Below are 20,626 nucleotides of genomic sequence, written 5' to 3' on the forward strand. Positions count from 1 at the left end.
TTCATTGAGTCATCGTCCCTCCTGTGCCATTATTTTACTGTTTCTTGAAGTGAACCAAATTCTCTCTGTGGTTAATAAGCACTGAGACAGGCCCCCCACCTTCCTTTTCATCTTCAAAACACCTGGGGTTCCCTGAATGACACCTTCATCTGGCCACAGAAAATAAGAGAGGAGAAGTGTTGCCCTACTGCAGGGAAAAACACAAGCATTTGACTTTACTATTACAAGTTACCCCGGGCTTGTGTTCACTGGATGACTGTCCTTAGGTAGCAGTTAAGGGTGGGAAAATGATGCTGTTGGAAGAGGGTGGGAAAGAAGGGGAGAGGGGATGTGGGGGGAGGTGGCACGGAGGGACCCATCCAACAGCTGCAAAGAAGAGCTATCAAACAAACCTCTTAACCTTGAATGCTAAGCACAAACAGTGCTTCTCTGGGTTTGCTCTTCTGGGCCTGGCTTTTTGTGGGGTGCTTACATTGTCCCCGCGGTGAGTGAGCAGTTCTCAGTGCCCAGAAACCTTTAGTTGTTGCAGAGAAATCTGGGGCAAGCCTGAAGAGTTACCTTGGAAAATCACCACTGCATTTCACTCTTTTTTTCCCCTGGGATTTTAAGTTTTTGGGGTTAAAAAAAATCTAGAGTGTATTTTTGGGTTTATATCACCTCCGAGTGTAAATTTTGGGGTCACCAAGCTACTTTGGGTAAAAATATTGCTTCATGACCAAAATTGGATGAGAGGTTTGGGAGATTGACCTTCATATATGTAGCCCTCATGGGAATGGGTGACTTTGACTAACAAGTTCCCGCTAGAGACTCACATGTTTTTCCTGCCAATACCAATACCTGCTATGCAGTGAACAGAGAGGAAAACAACGAGCATAGTGAGTCCACGTGGGGTAGTCTCAGAGTGGAAAACTGAGAGATATGAAGAAAAGAGTGTATCAAGTTAGTCTCTATGGAAACCCTAGTTTAAAATAATGAATGTACCTGGGCATCAATTAAGCAACTGATAATAAAAATCCATTACAAAGGAGATGCAGCTGGGAGCAAGATTTCAATGAAATACAATGCTTAGATACAACTCATGTGTCCTCTCTTTGGGCTTATCTAGCAATCCATACTAAACTTGATACACATAAGCATCCTCAAATCTAAACAGATTTCATGCAGTGTCTTCTCAGTTCCATAGTCATGTATGTTATCATTGCCTCAGAGACATTCCTGTTCAACCCATGGACTCAAAATTCATGGACTTTTCACCCTGGAAAAACCTTCCTCCATGAAGGTCCCCAGGAGACTTTCTGTGGGGTGCTTACATTGTCCCCTCTGTGAGTGAGCAGTTCTCGGTACTCAGTAAAAGCCAACCAAAACAAACAAAACTTTAGACTGCTTTGAACCAAGGTAGGATATCATTGCATTGTTTTGAAAAGACTTATACAGTGGTTCTCACAGAGAGAGTTCCTCCCTCCTTACAACTGTGTGGACCTCTATGCAGTCCAGTCAATCAAGGAAGATAGGTACCTTGCTCACACTTTACCTCGGCACCATGCACGGTGGCTAGAGTGGCTCTATATAGAGGTAAGATCTGAGATGGACTCCGAGCAAGGTCAGTGCCCATCGCCCCTGACACTGGGGGGCTGTAAGAAAGCTCTGTGCATCTGCAAATATCATCAGAATGCAGAATGGAGTGAGGGGCAGACACTGCAGGTGGCCAATGCCCCTTCTTCTTCCAGTGTCCTCAACCAGTGAAAGGGTCAGCTGAGCTCATCTGACATATTTGACAGCAGACCTGCTTTTCCTCTGGTGCATCTGTCAGCAGAGCCAGAAGGCAAACAGCAAGGTCTTATGAGGCTCTTGGGCCCCCAGAGGCTGAGAATCATAATAGCTTCCTCTTATCTCCTGCAGAGAATCTGGGTGAGCAAACACAGCAGGACACAGATCATTTGGTTAAAGCGTTGGCAGCAGCCAAGGAATTTGGCATTATGTGTCAAATTTTCAAGAAGTAAAAATCAAATACATCTAGAGATGGAAACTAGATCAATGGTTGCTTAGGGTTGGAAGCATGGAAAGGCTGGGAGTGATGGCTAAAGATGGGGAGATTTCTTTTTGGGGTAACGAGAATGTTCTAAAAATGGTTGTGCTGATGGTTGCATGACTCTATGAACATATTAAAAACCACTGAATTGTACATATTAAATTGAGTGAATTGTATGGTATGTGAATTATATCTCAATAAAGCCGTTTTTAAAAAAATCAAAGGCATCTGTTTTCTCTTCTGGGTTAGAAGATACTGTGCTAGAAGCTCGGAGGGGATGAAAGACAAGTGATCCTAAAAGTTGTTTTTTCCTTTCCTCATTTTTTGCTCTATTTTTAAACACACAGAAAAGTTGAAAGAATAGTAGAGTGAGCATTTTTATATCCTCTACTTGGATTTAATTGTTATTAACATTTGTCATCTATGCTTCGTCACTGTATATAAATGCATGTTTTTTTTGTTAAAGCATTTGGCATTAAGGTTATAGACATCATGATACTTCCACACTGAATATTTCAGCATGTGTCTCCTTGTAGAAATGCTCCAACATAATTACAACACCATCACCACACTTTAATTCTATAATTTATATGATATTCATTCCTTATTCAAATTTCTCAAATTTTACCCCCCAAAATATATCTTTATAGCCAGTTTATTATTTTTGTTCCAGACCCAGAACCTACTCAAGGTTTAACCACTGAATTACTACATTTCATAATTATTATTTTGTAGTTTTTTATGTCCATATTCTCTTAATTTATAACCATGACCATCCTTCCTCCCTCTTCCCCTTCCTTCCTTCCTTCCTTCCTTCCTTCCTTCCTTCCTTCCTTCCTTCCTTCCTTCCTCCTTCCTTCCTTCTCTCCTTTCTGGCATTGACTCTTGAGAACCCAGACCGTTTGTAGAATACTCCCCGGCTTCTGGATTTTCTAGACTGTTTTCTCCTGGTGTCATGCCCTTGCTCCTCTACCCCCTGCACAGTCACAAACTGGATGTTAGATCTAGAGTCTGCATTAGGCCTCTACTACGCATTTGTGATAGGAATGCCACATATGTGCATGTCACACTGCGTCTAATCAGGAAGCAAATCATGTCCCCCTATTAGTGAAGCTAAGTTTGATTACTTGGTTAAGGTGGTAACAGCCAGATTATTCCATATGAATTAGTATGTGATTAGTAAGCAATCTGATGGGTAAGCGATGCTTTGGCATTGTTTCAATATTATTCATCACTGTGTACATATCTGCCATATTACCCAGTTCATTTTCATCCAATGGTTCTAGCACCCAAGAATTGTTCAGTCCACATAACTTGCTGGTATTTTTCTATAAAGAAAAGCTTCCTTTCCCTGAGCCCCCATCATGGGCTCGCAGAATTATAAATTTTAACATGTTACAATCATTAACACCATTCTTTTGATGCTTAAATTATCTTAATTGTTCAGTGCACAATAATGCACTAGAAAGTGCTGAGGGAAAAGTCAGACATAGAAAATGATGAAAAACTTGGAGAGCCCATGAACTTACAGAATAAGCAATTATTAGTGATTCTCAGCAACTCAAGTTATCACAGAAGACTTCTGTGTATATTTCCAACAAACAATGAATGGCTCATCACCAACCACAAAAAAGCTCTTATTCCACATTTCCAGGGTGCTCAAATGTGTTACAGATGAAAAACAATCAAAATCCAGAATGCTTATCAAGTATTATACCATTACAACAAGGCCCATGCGACGACAGTGGCTGGCAAGCCTGCAGGCTGAAGAGCCGGGGAAGAGCTGATGTTGCAGTTCAAGTCTGAAGACCATCAGATGGAGAATTCCTTCTTGCTCAGAGGAGGGTTACCCATCTTTTGTTCTATTCAGGCCTTCAACTGATGGTGAAGCCCACCCATATTATGGAAGGTAATCTGCATTACTCAAGTCTCACTAATTTGATTGTTAATTTCATCCAAAAACACCCTCACAGGAAAACCCAGAATAACAGAATAATGTTTGACCACATATCTGGGCACTGTGGCCCAGCCAACCTGACACATAAAATTAATCATCATACTTCCTGATGAACTGATGTTAGAAATTTTGCTCCAGGATCCAGGAGTGTTTCTGGAAAGTCTTGAGCTAAGTTTCTGAGCAGCTACAGCCACCAATGCCACCGGATGCCATGTCCTCTGCTCCAAATCTTGCCCTTCCTGTTTCCTAGCATTGGCCTGGACACTCATTGTAACATTCCTGATAAATACTCTTCTTTATAATTCAGATTTAAAAAAATATGTTTTTATTGATTTTTTTTTTTTTTTTTAGAATGAGAGAAAGGGAGAGGGAGAGAGAGGGAAACATTGATGACAGAGAAACATCAATTGGCTGCCTCTTGCCTGCCCCCTGTTGGGGATCGAGCCCACAATCCAGGCATGTGTCCTGACTGGGAATCAGACCAGTGATCTCTTGGTGCACAGGACCACAGTTGAGCCATACCCACTGGCTATAATTCAGACTTTTGAATCAGACACTAGATGCACTTCCTATAAGACAAATACATTTGACCAAATAATGCCTTTTGCAGTCCATAAAAATACCAAGTTATTTGTAGGTGGGAGGAAGATCAAGGAATTTGTTTTGGGTTCGAAGGGCAAAATTATCACTGTGGAGGCTGAATGCACAGATCCCTAAGTCTTTTTTTTTTTTTTTAATGAATCCTTAAATCTTTTTTATTTTAAAAAATTTTTAATCCTTACTGAGGATATGTTTTATTGAATTTTTCTTTTCTTTTTGAAAGAGAGAGAGAGAGAGAGGAAATTTGATGTAAGAGAGAAACATTGATCAGTTGCCAATCAGTTGCCTTCTATATGCATCCTCATGGAGGGATTGAACCTGAAACCTAGGTATGTGCTCTGACCAGGAGTTGAAGCCACAACCTTTTGGTGTACAGGATGACACTCCAACCAACTGGATCTCTAAATCTTTAATCATCTTAGTCTTGTGTTGTACTTTGAAACAATGTTGGTCTCTGTCTTGATTCTATGAATGAATTAAGAGGCCTGCCAACATTTTAAATGTATAAAAAAATGAGTTTTAGAGAGTGGAAGAGAGAGAGAGAGAAACATCAATGTGAGAAAGAAACATCAATTGGTTGCCTCCAGCACCTGCCCCCACCAGGGATCGAACCTGTAACCTGGGTATGTGCCCTGACTGGGGATCTAACCCGCCACCTTTTGGTGAAGGGGACAACGCTCCAACCAACTGACATATGACAGCCTTCTTTCCAAATAGGGATATTGGATTCCAAGAACAATGCAAATTTGGGGTAAGCCATGCTTAATATTTGGCTAATTTTTGTAAGAGAATGATGAGCACTGTAAAATGGGAATCAACTATGATTTTGGGCCATGTTGAGTAGTTACCATTGAATTTCTAGCCAGGGTAGGGGATTCAATCCTAGCAGTATGTAACTTACTATACACTTACTGTGTCCCTGGCACTGTGCTAAGGCTCTTTATGTGTGTCGTTTCACTTAGGTTTTACAACTTCCTGTGAGTTAAGGGACATCAATTACTATTTTTATTTTAAAGATACGGAAACACACAGATTCTGTAGTCAGAGTGCATGGGCCTAAATCTCTTTCTTATGACCTCAGAAAATTTCGTAACCTCTTTGAGCCTCATTTCCTTTCTGTGTAAAATGGAGCTCGTACTAGAACCTGCTCTGAGTGTTGTGAGGATGAGATGAGATAATGTATGTAAAGTGCAGAGTCTGCTGCTGCCTGGTGCATAGTGGATACTCTATAACTTCTTGCTTTACTTACTATCATTATTACCTCTGGTTACAGAAGAACTGCATTGCAATCTAGAGCTACCTGACCCCAGAGGCCATGCTCTTGACCATCACATAGTGTGTCACAGGACTGTGACATTGAGTGGCAGCCGGAGATGTTCCAGAAAGTTTCTTTTCCTCAAAGTGAATGTTCTTGTTTTATTCTACTCCATTCCTTTTTCTTTTAAATGTTTGATTCATTCTATTGGTGGCAATGAGGCACACTGTCTCGGCTGCTGGCATTCAGGACTAAATGAACAATGGACTCATGGATGGTTTTATTACTTTCCAGTAAAAGGATGGAGCAGATGACTCTGGAGATGGAAAAATCATGTCATTTTCAAGCAACGCCAATTTAAATAAGTATTTTAAATGTAAGCTAAGTGTGATTCTTTGGTTTCTGGTTGGAGGGTTTGTCTCCACGGTGTATGTTTCTTGTGCACAGGGACCACTAGACAGGAGTAGGACTTGGTTGAATCAAACCCTGTGGGTAGGTGGCTCTTATCGCCCTGGGTTCTCTGTAGGTTAACTCCCTGTCTCCCCTACTGCATGAATCATTGTTCACGCTCCCAATTACTCCTTTGTCCTGCATTCCTCTTGAGGGTGATGAGGTCCACACTAAGGAAGGGAATGCCTTAGTACTACTTGGAGAAGAAACAACTGGCTTTGGTTTTCCTAGAAGGCATCTGACCTCACTGCAATATTGGAAGTAAAACACTTTAGAACAAGACCCGGAGAGTAAGTGAACCGGCATTTCCTCTAATTATTCTGGATACTTGGTCACTGGCTCCCTGACATGTCAGCATGTTAGGAATAAGAGAATGATGGTAGAAAATTATACTAGGTTATACTTTTCCCATCCTGAGCAGCTTTCCATAGGTGATGCAACAATCCATCGGCTGTATTACATGTTTGCTTTCGAGTCCTCTAGTGTTTTCTTGGAGAAGCTAATATTTATCTGATCCTGGTGAGTTTAGTTCTTTGGGTGATCTTTTTGGGAAAAAGGTATCATGGCTGATATCACAGTAAAATAAGTGATAAGGTCTGGGCAATTATAGCAGTGGAGAGAGAATAAATTGCATTCAAATCACAAAATTGCCATCTAGATTATGGTTGTCAGATTTTAACGTGCTGATATTGCTGTTGGGAAAAAAAATAACTCATCATAAATCTCAATGATTCTTTGACAGTTTTCAATTTCAATGGGAAGCATCATGAAAATGATTTGATAAAAGACGTGGCAAAGGGGGAAAAGTTTCATTTTTTGTCTTGTCAATTTAAAGATCATCTGAGAATTTATAAATCTTGTTGGGTTTACATTTAAAATTGTTTGCATATGAACTTTTTATATGCTGAGGATTTCATTTCGGAGGAAATGACATGATTATTTTTCCTTTCACAGAGTTAATTGAGTGACTTTCTTTTATTTATTTATTAAAAATTTTAAAAAATATTTTTATTGATTTCAGAGAGGAAGGGAGAGAGAGATAGAAACATCAGTGATGAGAATCATTGATCGGCTGCCTCTTGCACACCTTTTACTGGGGATTGAGCCTGAACCCCTGGCATGTGGCCTGACCAGGAATTGAACCATGACTTCCTGGCTGATAGGTTGACACTCAACTACTAAACCACATTTGCTAGGTCGTGGGAATAGAATGACTTCCATTTCTTCTAAAATTATTCAATCACTTAGTCAATCAGTTAACAAGCTAGTTTTACACAGACTATTTGTTTACTTGATGTATTAGTTTGCAAGGGTTACAGTAACAAATAACACTAACAGTGTGGCTTCAAAACAATAGACATTTATTGTGTTATAGCTCTGGAGACTTGAAGTCCAAAATCAAGGTGTCTGCAGCATTGGTTCCATCAGAGGGTGGTTAGAGGATCTGTTCAGGCCTCTCTCCTCTCCGTGGCTTGTAGATGGCCGTCTTCTCCCTGTGTTTCTTCCCATTGTGTTCTCTCCATGCCTGTCTCTGTACATACCACACTGAGCATAGCCCCATCACAGAGAAACGACAGAACGCTGTTTCCAAATTTCCTCCTTTCTTAAGGACACCAGTCATGTTGGATTAGGGCCCATCTCAATGACCTCATTTAACTTGGTTACCTCTCTAATACAGTCACGTTCTCTGGTTAGGATTTTAGCATATCTTTTTTAAGAGGACACCATTCAACCTGAAACACTTGGGATGGGTTTAGGGTGGGAGTGATGAAGATCATGTCATGGGAGTCCCAAAGCCCCAAGCCATGCCCTTGTGATGACAAAGTTTAATCTAATTCTAGCACCTGCCTTTGAGTATAAAGGCCTTGGGTTGGGTGTGCAATTGATAATGGGCATTTGACATTCAAAGTATATGACTTTTTTTCAAGATATATGACTTTTAAATGAATGAAAATAGTAATTTAGAATTACAACTCCATTAGGGAAATGGGCATATATGTCTTAAATAGCTTAGGAAAAATAAGTTATCTAGGATTGTTCTTCCTGCTGATAAAGCAGCTATAAATTTTATATATTTGAATTCTGCTATCTCTCTGTCACATCTTTTTCTCATTCTTTTTTTAAAAAAATATTAAAGTATCACCCTAGCTGGTTTGGCCCAGTGGATAGAACGTCGGCCTGCAGACTGAAGGGTGCCGGGTTCAATTCCGGTCAAGGGCACATGCCTGGGTTGTGGCTTGATCTCCAGTAGAGGCACACAGGAGGCAGCCGATAAATGATTCGTTCTCATCATTAATTTTTCTATCTCTCTCTCCCTCTCCCTTCCTCTCTCTAAAAATAAAAAAAATATATAAAAAAATAAAAAATAAATAAAACGTATTTAAAAAATAACTGTATGACTCTGTTAGACACCTAATTCTCACTGAATTAATGGGAGATTTTAGGCCTTTCTGATAATGGCCAGTGAATATTTAATGTAATTATAGTGCCTTAATGTTTATATGACTTATGACTTTTAGGTGCTCTCAGCATATTGAGCATTGCCCCATTACAGAGGATTACAGAATTCTGTTACCATCACTTGGACCTGAGTTGCAAGCATCTTTACTTCCATCTTGGAGGAGGAAAACCCACGCATCAGGATAGGAAAGTCTGTTGTCTAACCCCACAAAGAGAATAGTAAGGGCCACACTGTCCCTTTGTCATGTCCTTTATTCTGGGTCATTCTCTATCTAGATTGTCTTCAAAGCAATCCTTATGCTCTATTTTAGCATCCCCAGTTGCTATTTGTGTATGCTGCCTGGTGTCTGGGGCAGGAGCAGTTCTGGATGAGCTGAGAAGAAAAACGACAAGACTTCTATTATAATGCACTGTTTATTATTGGATCAATATGATCGATGTCCACCTGTCAGATCTGTAACATTATCTGGGAACCAGCAGATGGAGCTGTTACAGATAGCATTCAGAGGTTTGTTTATTCTCCTGAGCACGTGTTTCCATCCTGGGGGAAATACCACTTCATTGTTAGAGCAGAGGAGTTGTTTGTAGCCAGATGTTGGACATGCTTTTTCTCTTGTCCCAAGTCTGCAGAACTGGAAGGTCATTTAGGTGGAGGGCCAAGGTTTTCATGTGGAAAAGGTAGGATGGCAGTCTTGAACTACCTTCCCCAGGCCTCCTCATGGCAGGAAGGACTGCTTGCTCCTTACAAGGAGAAAAGGAGACATACTGCTTTCTGGAAAGCCCACACTTAGAATCACAGAGGTGCTTACACATGGCAGACTACAGGGGCAAAGAGAGACTTTGTAAATGCAGTATCAATATTGATAGACCCCCAAAGGATGCATATGCAGAATGCCCCCTGGAGTTTGCAGGGACTGTTTGTCCAGGCAAGCATCCAGTACTATTCATTCCAGCTGGATGCGACAGATGCCGCTTACTTCTGTTATGGAGGGTGGAGGTGGGTTACTCTTTCCATCTTACGCTTTTGAGGTTATGCAGAAAACGGGAAATGTATCTATGTTCCCTTTAATATGGTAGGCATTTATTTCTTGGGGAGTAATGGAAACTTAATGGTTTTCAAGTATATAAAAGACCACCAGGAGGAAGAGTAGGGGTCTGGCTTTCTAACTCTGGTGTGATCAGAGGGAAAGGAGATTCATTTTGGGGCAGCATGAAGGACGTGGAGTGACAAGATGTTCCAAGAGCAAAGGTTGATACATATTGAAACATGTCCCCATGGCCTTTTCCTCTAGGGTAGTTAATAAATACTGATTTTGAAAAGGATGTATGAAGAATCTCAGATTGTGTGTGAGACAATGAGGGGGGAAAGAACACCCTCTGTGGAGGGTTATGAATTATGAGTCTTTAAAGCCCACTTACTGATTTTTCTGAGGAAAGATGGTATGAAGTTTACCAACAGCAACTACTTTTTAAAATCTTTTAGAAAAAATGTTTTCTTTTTTAACCCACACTTTAAATAATTAGTGGGATTTTGGACCAAATGTTCATTTTATTCCCTCCTAGCCTATAATACTTTAAGAGTAAGAATTTATATTATAACAAATCATTGAGAAATTGTGTCTTTATGGTTATAACAATTCAAATTTAATTTAGAGCTAATATAATTTTTTCATTTTTTTCTGTAGTTGGAAGTATTTCTAGAATATATTTGTCCACATTCTTCCAAAGTCATTATAATATACTAAAGATAATTGATAATTTTATTTACTTTTTATTTTTAATCCTCACCCAAGGATATGATTTTCATTGATGAGAGAGAGAGAGAGAGAGAGAGAGAGAGAGAGAGAGAGAGAGAGATCAGTTGGGTTGCCTCCCATACTCATCCTGACTGGGGATGGAACCTGCAAGCTGGGTACGTGCCTTGCTGGGGAATCAAACCTGCCACCTTTTGGTGTGCAGGATGTTGCTCTGACCAACTGAACCACACCTGCCAGGGCAAGTGATAATTTTGATATCTATTCTAGGATCACAACCTTGCTGGAGTTATTGTACAGTTCTGGAAAACAAACAGTGTGGGCAGTTAGACTGTGTTCTAGTACTAGGAAGCTGCCTGGATTCCCTCTTGGGAGTGGGAGAGGTGAGTCTTTATCCCTCATCGAAGTCCATCCCTTTGATACACTTCCAGCTTTCTCTCAGGGGTGGCGGATTGAGAATGACTGGGGTTTTGATTAGCTTAGTTCCACTCAGTTAAACTGCTGGAGCCATGACTATCCTTACAGGGGTCCTCAAACTTTTTAAACAGGGGGCCAGTTCACTGTCCCTCAGACCGTTGGAGGGCCGGACTATAGTTTAAAAAAAAAACTATGAACAAATTCCTATGCGCACTGCGGGCCCGGGATGAGTTGGCTGCTAAGTAGGACAGGCAGCGGCACCCGGCGGGCCGGATAAATGTCCTCGGCGGGCCTCATGTGGCCCGCGGGCCGTAGTTTGAAGATGCCTGCTTAGGATATCACTTCCCAAAGAAGCCATGACTATTTTTAGGATATTGCTTCCCAAATAGTCTTTTTTAAAAATATCTGTATTGATTTCAGAGAGGAAGGGAGAGGGAGAGAGATAGAAACAACAACCATGAGCGAGAGACATTGATCGGCTGCCTCCTGCACACCTCACACTAGGGATCGAGCCAAACTCGGGCCTGTGCCCTGACCAGGAATCGAACCGTGACCTCCTGGTTCGACATTCAACCACTGAGCCACACTGGCCAGGCCAAAAGAATCTTTGAATGTACCAATATTTGAACTAATACAAGAGAATATTTACTTAGAATATTTCTGAGAAGAAGAATTTCTGGGTTAAAAAAAATCTCACTTTAACACTTTAGAACATACTGCCAATCTAAGGCATTTGTCTATGCAGCCACCTGTCAGTCAATAATGTAGCTCCGCGAGAAAGTAGATTTTAAGAAAGTGAATACTGAAATCTTCAAGTGTTCCAAACATTTCATTGTAGCATTTGACAGAAATTTCTTTCCTCCGTCCCATGACCGTGCCAGTCACACCCTCACTCCCTCATTGCCTGACCAGCATTTATTGACCACAGTGGGCTGGGGCATCTGCAGGAGAGGAAGTGTTTTTGGAATATCCCTGATCTGGCCCTTGCCCCGAGACAGTCAGTTCTACCTTATGTTTGCTGATTAGTAAAGGATGGCAAGAACTTTCACTGCCCTTTCAAAGTAATTTCTTAATTTCTCCCCAAAGAAAGAGGATATCAGGGTGGTGGTGGTGGTGGTGGTGGTGGGCAAGGACTCTGCCAGGCTTGCACTCAGGTGAGGAGAGAGTTCTCCACGTGTGGGAAATCCTCTGGACCCAAGGAACACGGGATGGATGTGACGCTGCGACCCTGGGGAGCAGAACAAGAGCGGGACTGAAGTGCAGTTGGGGGCCTGAGAAGATGAGATGCTGCGAACAGTGAGGACCATGGGAGAGGTGCTTATTGGAAAGCAGGGAACTTAGGAAATGGTATTGTAGAAAGAATCAGACTGTACAGGAGGCACCAGAAAAAAGGTTCAAGAAGCAAAGAAGGTGACAATACCAGGAGACAGGATGCTGGCAATTTCATGATTAGGAGTGATCTGAGATCAATTGGTCTGCTTGGCTTGAGTTCACTTATCCTTAACTCGAATGCTGCTTTCTGGTGTCATTTATTGTGGTGTGCAGTACAAGGTAGCTGTGTGTGTGTGTGGATGTGCATGTGTGCGTGCATATGTGTGCATGTGTGCATGCGTACAAAACAGGCATTTTCCTGGAGAATTATCTTAATGTAAGATTTGTAAATTGGGATTCTCCAAACATAGCAAAGAAGAGAAATTGCCTGAATGCCAGCTCTAATATGCGGTGCCAGTGCCTTTACTAGGGGCCAGCTTTCCAAAATCCAAAGATGTGTATAAATATAGAATCTTGTCAGTTATGCAACAAAACAGGTAAGAGATCCACTCATTTCCCCTTACATAACGTTTTTGAAAGGAAAATCACAGATATGTTATAGAGGGCCAAATTTATGTGGATTTTTATGATAAAATAAAGTTGTCTAGGAAATTTCAAACCTGCTGCTGGATGCCTCAAACTGTATTAGCCAAATAAACCAACACATTTATTTTCATGTCCTTTAAACTGTGATTTTCACCATCCTTCCCATCTGGAATGTTAGATATGGCAACCTGACCACCTTTCTTTAATAACTACATAATCACTGAGATGCCCATCTTGGCCACTCTAAGGCGAAGGGTCCATACATGTTTCATGGAATTCATGTTCTCATTGCATGACATCTGCTGGTGCAGACATGTTTCTTTAAAGAAAACCAGGAGAAACCAGTAGCCTGAGAACCTTGGACGCACCTGTTGGCTTTCGAACTGTTTCTGAAGTTGGCCAGACGTTCCCTCTCCTTCCTGCTTGTCACTAAGGTGGGCTCCCCCTGGAGAGTTCAAACCCAAAAGGGAAGAGGTTCTCTGAACAGGCCTCTGAATTCTCCAGGAGGAAGGACTTTTCATCAGGAGCAGATGCAACCCTTGTTTAGGGCTGAACTCACTGGTATTAAATTATTTAAGGTGAAAATACTGTGTTTGTTTCCCACACAAACACATATAAGCAGCTCGCCATCTTCTAAGGTGGCACGTAATGATTCCCAAGTACCTGGCACAAAACTGTACCCTAGAGAGACTTTGAGGCACTTTTCCACCATGGAAACGAAATAGAAGCTGAGACACTAACCTCCCCACCCCCACCTTCCTCAGGGAGCTGAGCAGAGCCTCAGAGCACACACACCTGGGGGAACAGATGGTGCCCTGGTGCTACTGTTATTTACAGTCTGGCTGAATGGCAAATGGAACGGTCTAGGACAGCATGCAGACCAGTGCAGCTAAACAGGACTGTGTCCCCCAAGAAAGGATCTCACCATCTTGGTGGAATTGAGTATGGCTTCTCCTCACAGAGGAAGTGAGGACAGCTGAGATGGTCAGAAGCAGTGTTTATAGAATGACCCTTCATGGGTGAGGGCACTACCGATCACTGAACTGAGCTTCCTGGAGGGCGGCTGCTGCTTGTCTGAATCTTGAAGGTCCATTGCTTACAGCAGCCAGAGCTGCCGTCTTGCACTGGTGAAGGTCATATACATTTTTATTTGATATTTCCAAATTATGACTACTTTGAAAACTTACTTGGATGAGAAATGTCTGATTGACAAGAACAAACCCTGTGTATGAGAACTTGGGGAGGCCAGCTGATGAGAAGCTCCTGGTGGGCTGTATTAATTCTTAACATGCAAAGACAGCCACATGTTGGAAGCTCATACTGTAGCAAGGCTGAACGCTGTTATTATTTCAGGGTATTAGCATTGTTTGGTGCAGACTAACTTAACTGTAATGACACATTGAGAAATCAGTATGACACCAGAGTCAGTGTTCATTTTCTTAAAGATGAACTGGCTGATGGATTTAGCAATGTTTTAGCCGAAGGAATAAACAAATTTCAAGAGTAAATTAATCAGAAACTGATAAGCAAGTAATAGATTTGTAGTGCATAAGTGATTTTGGTTTAGCTTGAGATTATCCCCATGTTGTTCTAGAAGTATATATTATGGTCTTTACTTTGAGTGCAAATTACTCTACATGTGCTATAGTTACACACATTTGAAATATTTCAGGGACTTGTTTCAATCAGCAAGAAACTCAAATTTTCTTTTCTTAAAGGACACTCAATTTAGTACTGTTTGATAAGATTGTATGAAAAGTTAAAGATGGAGAGAAAAAAGATTGGACTGTAATATATATTGCCAAAAGAGAAATTAATATCCTCCGCTGACATTCCCTACTTTTATCTCAAAGTAGAAATAGCTTAAATTTTGCTGTTAAGTATAAGAAAATTAAATGCTTATTAGAAGTAATTTAAATAATGCAAAAGTATAAAGTAAAAAAGGTATCTCTGTAATCCTGCCCCACAGAGATTACAACTAGTAATGTTTCTTGATTTTAAATGCATAGATGTAAGTAAATATGTGTAAATAAAATAAATGATGTTACTCTGAGCCCACTCTTTATAGGCTGCTTTTTCATTTGACTAGGTCTCTGGGGGCTTTTCCATATATAGGCATGGCATTACAGAGATGTTCCAGCTCTAGCTGGTTTGGCTCAGTGGATAGAGTGTCGGCCTGCGGACTGAAGGGTCACGATTTTGGTCAAGGGCACATGCCAGGGTTGTGGGTTCAATCCCTAGAAGGGGGTGTGCAGGAGTCAGCTGATCAATGATGCTCTCTCATCATTGATATTTCTATCTCTCTCTTCCTCTCTGAAATAAATAAAAAATATATTAAAAAAATGTTCTATCATTTAGCTTACTAGCCCACTGCCAACATATATTTTGTTGATTTCCAATTTTCCACTTTTATAACCAACATTGCTGTCATTATTTTGTAGACACATTGGTGTAGATTTTGAATTATCATCTTAGGATAAATTATTACAGGAGCTTTGATGTTTTCTCCAAGAAATTTTAAGCATAATACCTAGGTTTTAGGGTATTAGCCACTTTTAAAAAATTTTTTTAAATTCTTTATTGTTTAAAGTATTACATGAGTATCCTTTTTTCCCTATTGACCTCTCCCCAGCTGTTCCCACCCCCCAGCACATGCCCTCTTCCCCCTACTGTCTGTGTCCATTGGTTATGCTCATATGCATGCATACAAGTCCTTTGGTTGATCTCTTACCCCCTCACCTCCCACCTTCCCTCATATGTTCGACAGTCTGTCTGATGCTTCTATGTCTCTGCATCTATTTTTGTTCATCAGTTCATCCATTATTTTCTACAAATGAGTGAGATCATGTGCTATTTATCTTTCTCTGACTGGCTTATTTCACTTAGCATAATGCTCTCCAGTTCCATCCATGCTGTTGCAAATGGAAAGAATTTCTTCTTTTTTATAGCAGCGTAGTATTCCATTGTGTAGATGTACCATAGTTTTCTAATCCACTCATCTGCTGATGGGCATTTAGGCTGTTTCCAAATCTTAGCTATGGTGAATTGTGCTGCTATGAACATAGGGGTGCATATATCCTTTCTGATTCGTGTTTCTAGTTTCTTGGGATATATTCCTAGAAGTGGAATCAAATGGGAGTTCCATTTTAAATTTTTTGAGGGAACTCCACACTGTTCTCCACAGTGGCTGCGCCAGTCTTCATTCCCACCAGCAGTGCACCAGGGTTCCTTTTTCTCCACATCCTCGCCAGCACTTGTCATTTGTTGATTTGTTGATGATAGCCATTCTGACAGGTGTGAGATGGTACCGCATTGTTATTTTGATTTTCATTTCTCAGATGATTAGTGACTTTGAGCATGTTTTCATATGTCTCACGGCCTTCTGTATGTCCTCTTTTGAAAAGTATCTGTTTAGGTCCTTTGCCCATTTTTTGATTGGATTGTTTATCTTCCTTTTGTTAAGTTGTATGAGTCCCCTATAAATTTTGGAGATTAAACCCTTATTAGAGATAATATTGGCAAATATGTTCTCCCATGCAGTTGGTTTTCTTGTTTTGTTAATGGTTTCTTTTGCTGTGCAGAAGCTTTTTATTTTAATGTAGTCCCTTTGTTTATTTTCTCCTTAGTTTTCATTGTCCTAGGAGCTGTATTGGTAAAGATATTGCTACGACATATGTCTGCTATTTTGCTGCCTATAGATTCTTCTAAGATTTTTATGGTTTCCTGTATTATGTTTAAGTCTTTTATCCATTTTCAGCTTATTTTTGTGTATGGTATAAGTTGGTGGTCTAGTTTCATTTTTTTTTTTTTTGGGTGTATCTGACCAATTTTCCCAACACCATTTATTGAAGAGACGGTCTTGACTCCATTGTATGTTCTTGCCTCCTTTGTCAAATATTTACTGAGCATAATGGCTTGGTTCAATTTCTGGGTTCTCTGTTCTGTTCCATTGGTTTATATATCTGTTCTTGTGCCTGTACCAGGCAGTTTTGAGAACAGTGGCTTTGTAATATAGCTTGATATCTGGTATTGTTATCCCTCCAATTTTGTTCTTTCTTAAGATTGCTACAGCTATTCAGGGTCTTTTTTTTTTAATTCCAGATGAATTTTTGGAGAGTTTGTTCTAGGTCTTTGAAATAGGCTATTGGTATTTTAATGGGGAGTGCATTGAATCCATAGATTGCTTTGGGTATCATGGACCTTTTAATGATGTTGATTCTACCAATCCATGAACACAGTATATTCTTCCATTTGTTTATGTCTTCCTCCATCTCTTTTTTCAAAGTCTTGTAATTTTCTGAGTACAGGTGCTTTACCTCCTTGGTTAAGTTTATTCCTAGGTATCTTAATTTTTTGTTGCAATGGTAAATGGGATTGTTTTTTAGTTTCTTTTTCCTTTTCTTCCTCTCTCACTCCCTCCATCTCTTTACTTCTCTTACTCCCTTCATTCTTCTGTACCTCTTTCCTTTTTATTCTGTCTATCCAACCATTTATCTATCTTAAACACTGCAAGTTCATCCTGAAACTTGTTCCATTCTGACACCATGAGTTTATTATTTCTAACTCCCTTCCCCAACAGTTGGAAACCTAGCTCCCATGACTTACTCATTTGCACAATGCTATATAGTACAGAAAAAGCTTCACTATTGTAAATATATACCACTGGGTAAATCAAACATCCCAATTAGAGTTCAATATTTATTTATAGTTCTTTTTGGTTTTAGACTGAAAGTAAACAGAGTACTGTTTTCAGTTACTTGGGTTGGGAGTGTTTTTTAAAATTATTTTTTTCTCCTGTGTGGTTATGTTATTTATTTGAAATATAATTAGGTACATTTGTTTGTGTTTAATTTATCCTGTTTTAATTTGCTTTTAATCCTTTCAAATTATCCTTATCTATATATGTAAAAGTCTAAGCGACTGTTTGACCATTTGACCATTTGTCCATTCGACTGGTAGCTATGACACATACTGACCACCAGGGGCTGACTCTCAATGCACAGGCATAGAAACATGGAACAGACTGATGAATCTCAGAGGGAAGGAGGACAGGGGGAGGGCAGGAAGAGATTAACCAAAGATCTTATATGGGTCCTAGAGGCCCACCCATGCGCTGGTGGGGTCCCTTGGCCTGGCCTGTGGGGATCATGCTGGAACCAGCAGTCTGACATCCCCTGAGGGGTCCCAGATTGCGAGAGGGCATAGGCCAGGCCGAGGGACCCCACCGGTGCATGAATCCGTGCACTGGGCCTCTAATTATCCATATTAGGTAGAAAATCCTATATAATAAAAGAGTAACATGCAAATTAACCATCACTCCGCTACACCCACAAGCCACGCCCACAAGCCACGCCCTCCAGCCAATCAGGAGCGAATATGCAAACAAACCCAACCAAGATGGCTACTGCCACAGAGAGCAGGAGGGAGGCTTGGGTTTCCCCGGCAATGGAGGAAGCCAAGCTTTCTGCCTGCCCTTGCCGGCCTAGGCCTCCACTCAAGGCTACAAAGTTTCAATGATAGAACATACATAAATCCAAAGAGAAATGGTGGCAGCCACAGAGCTGGAAAGAGCAGGAGGCTAGGGTTGCCGCTGGTGATGGAGGAAGCCAAGCTTTCCGCACACCCTGGCTGGCCCAGGCCTCCCTTAAGGCTACAAAGTTTCAATTATGGAAGATACATAAATCCCCAACAGAAATGGCTGCTGCCACGGAGCAAGCAGAAGGCTTGGCTCCGCTCCAGGCTACAAAGTTTCAATTGTAGAAGATAAATAAACCCCAGATACCAGGGCCTCTGCTTGGGTCACCAGGGGGCGTGGCCAGCCTGCAAACCACCACAAGCCCCTCGCCCAGGCTGCCCCGTGCCCCAAGGGAACCCCCACCCTGATCCGGGACACCCTTCAGGGCAAACCAGCTGGCCCCCACCCATGCACCAGGCCTCTATCCTATCTAATAAAAGAGTAATATGCAGATTGACCATCACTCCAACACACAAGATGGCTGCCCCCATGTGGTCAAAGATCCTGCCCCCATGTGGACACAAGATGGCCAGCAGGGGAGGGCAGTTGGGAGGGACCAGGCCTGCAAGGGAGGGCAGTTGTGGGTGATCAGGCCTGCAGGGGAGGGCAGTTAGGGGTGACCAAGCCAGCAGAGGAGGGAAGTTGGGAGTGACCAGGCCTGCAGGAAAAAGCAGTTGGGGGGGGACCCAGGCCTGCAGGGGAGAGCAGTTGGGGGGGACCAGGCCTGCAGGGGAGGGCAGTTAGGGGAAAACAGGCTGGCAGGGGAGCAGTTAGGCATCAATCAGGCTGGCAGGGAGTTGTTAGGGGGTGATCAGGCTGGCAGGCAGAAGCGGTTAGGGGCAATCAGGAAGGCTGGCAGGCGAGCAGTTGGGAGCCAGCAGTCCTGGATTGTTAGAGGGATGTCCGACTGCCCGTTTAAGCCCCATCCTGATGGGATCGGGCTTAAACGGGTGGTCAGACATCCCTCGAGGGGTCCCAGATTGGAGAGGGTGCAGGCTGGGCTGAGGGACATCCCCCTCCCCCATGCACGAATTTTGTGCACCGGGCCTCTAGTATCTTAATAAGAGTTTATCCCCACAAGACCTGCAGAAGTCTTTTTTGCTGCAGAAATGAAGTTCCAGATCCAAGGATCGCCTTGGCTTCAAATGGAGTCCCCTGGTCTAGTCAAGGACCCAAACCTGTTTGCTCACCATGCAACCCTCGAAGAAATCAGCTGTAGAACTGATCTCATCCCTAAGAGTGTCCTTCCTGTAGATTATTTCTGATTACAAAAAGCAGTGCCCTAATGTCTCCTCTCTATACTTCTATGTTGATCTTCATCAAAGTATAGAGAGCAAGGCTTGCAAAAAATAATAGGGGAAATGCACAAAACACAGTGACCTACAATAGCTCTGCGAAATCTCTCTCAATCCTAAGGATTATGGAGAATAAAAGATAAAGATATTGCATTGGATTCTAGATTAAAAAAGATATTGCTTTGAAGGACAGTATTGGGATAACTGATTAAATGTGAATAAAGATAATATTAGATATATTTGATATTATATAACAACATTGTATCAATATTTAATTTCTTGAATTTAATATTTGCTCTCTGGTTATATAAGAGACTAGAGGCCCAGTGCATGAAATTCTTGCACGGGTAGGGCCCCTAGGCCTGGCCAGTGATCAGGGTTGATCTGTGGGGTAACTGGCAGACAATCGGGGGCCCCCACTGGCACCCGCCTTGGCTGGCATGGGGCCTGTGGGCTGTGGGCAGCTCCTGCATTGAGCATCTGCCCCCTGGTGGTCAGTGTGCGTCATAGCGACCTGTGGTTCCACCTGTCATTCCACTGTTCGGTCAATTTGCATATTAGGCTTTTATTATATAGGATGGTTCTTGTTCTTCAGAGGCATGTGCTGAAAAAACCAAGGAGTAAAGGGTCATTATAACTGCAACTTACTCTCAAATGGTTCACACAAAAGCAAAACAGCAAAGTGTTAGTAGTTGGTGAAGAGTACATGGGAGTTCATTGATACTATTTTTGCAAATTTTCTGCAGTTTTGATTTTTTCAAAATAAAAGTAAAAACACTACAGATGATGTATTATAGAACTGTACACTTGAAACCTATATAATTTTATTAACTGATGTCACCAAATAAATTTAATCCTATCTAATAAAGAGGGAATATGCTAATTGACCATCACTCCGTCACAAAGATGGCTGCACCCACAGCTGAGGCCAGGTTCCCATAAGGAGCCTTAAAGAGCAATCAGCAGGAACCTAAGGCTATGCACTCTCCTGCCCCCGTGGGGCTTGACAGGGGATCTCAGGCCAGGCCCCCCACCTG

This window comes from Plecotus auritus, assembly GCF_963455305.1.
Source record: "Plecotus auritus genome assembly, chromosome: 8".
Lineage (NCBI taxonomy): Eukaryota > Metazoa > Chordata > Mammalia > Chiroptera > Vespertilionidae > Plecotus > Plecotus auritus.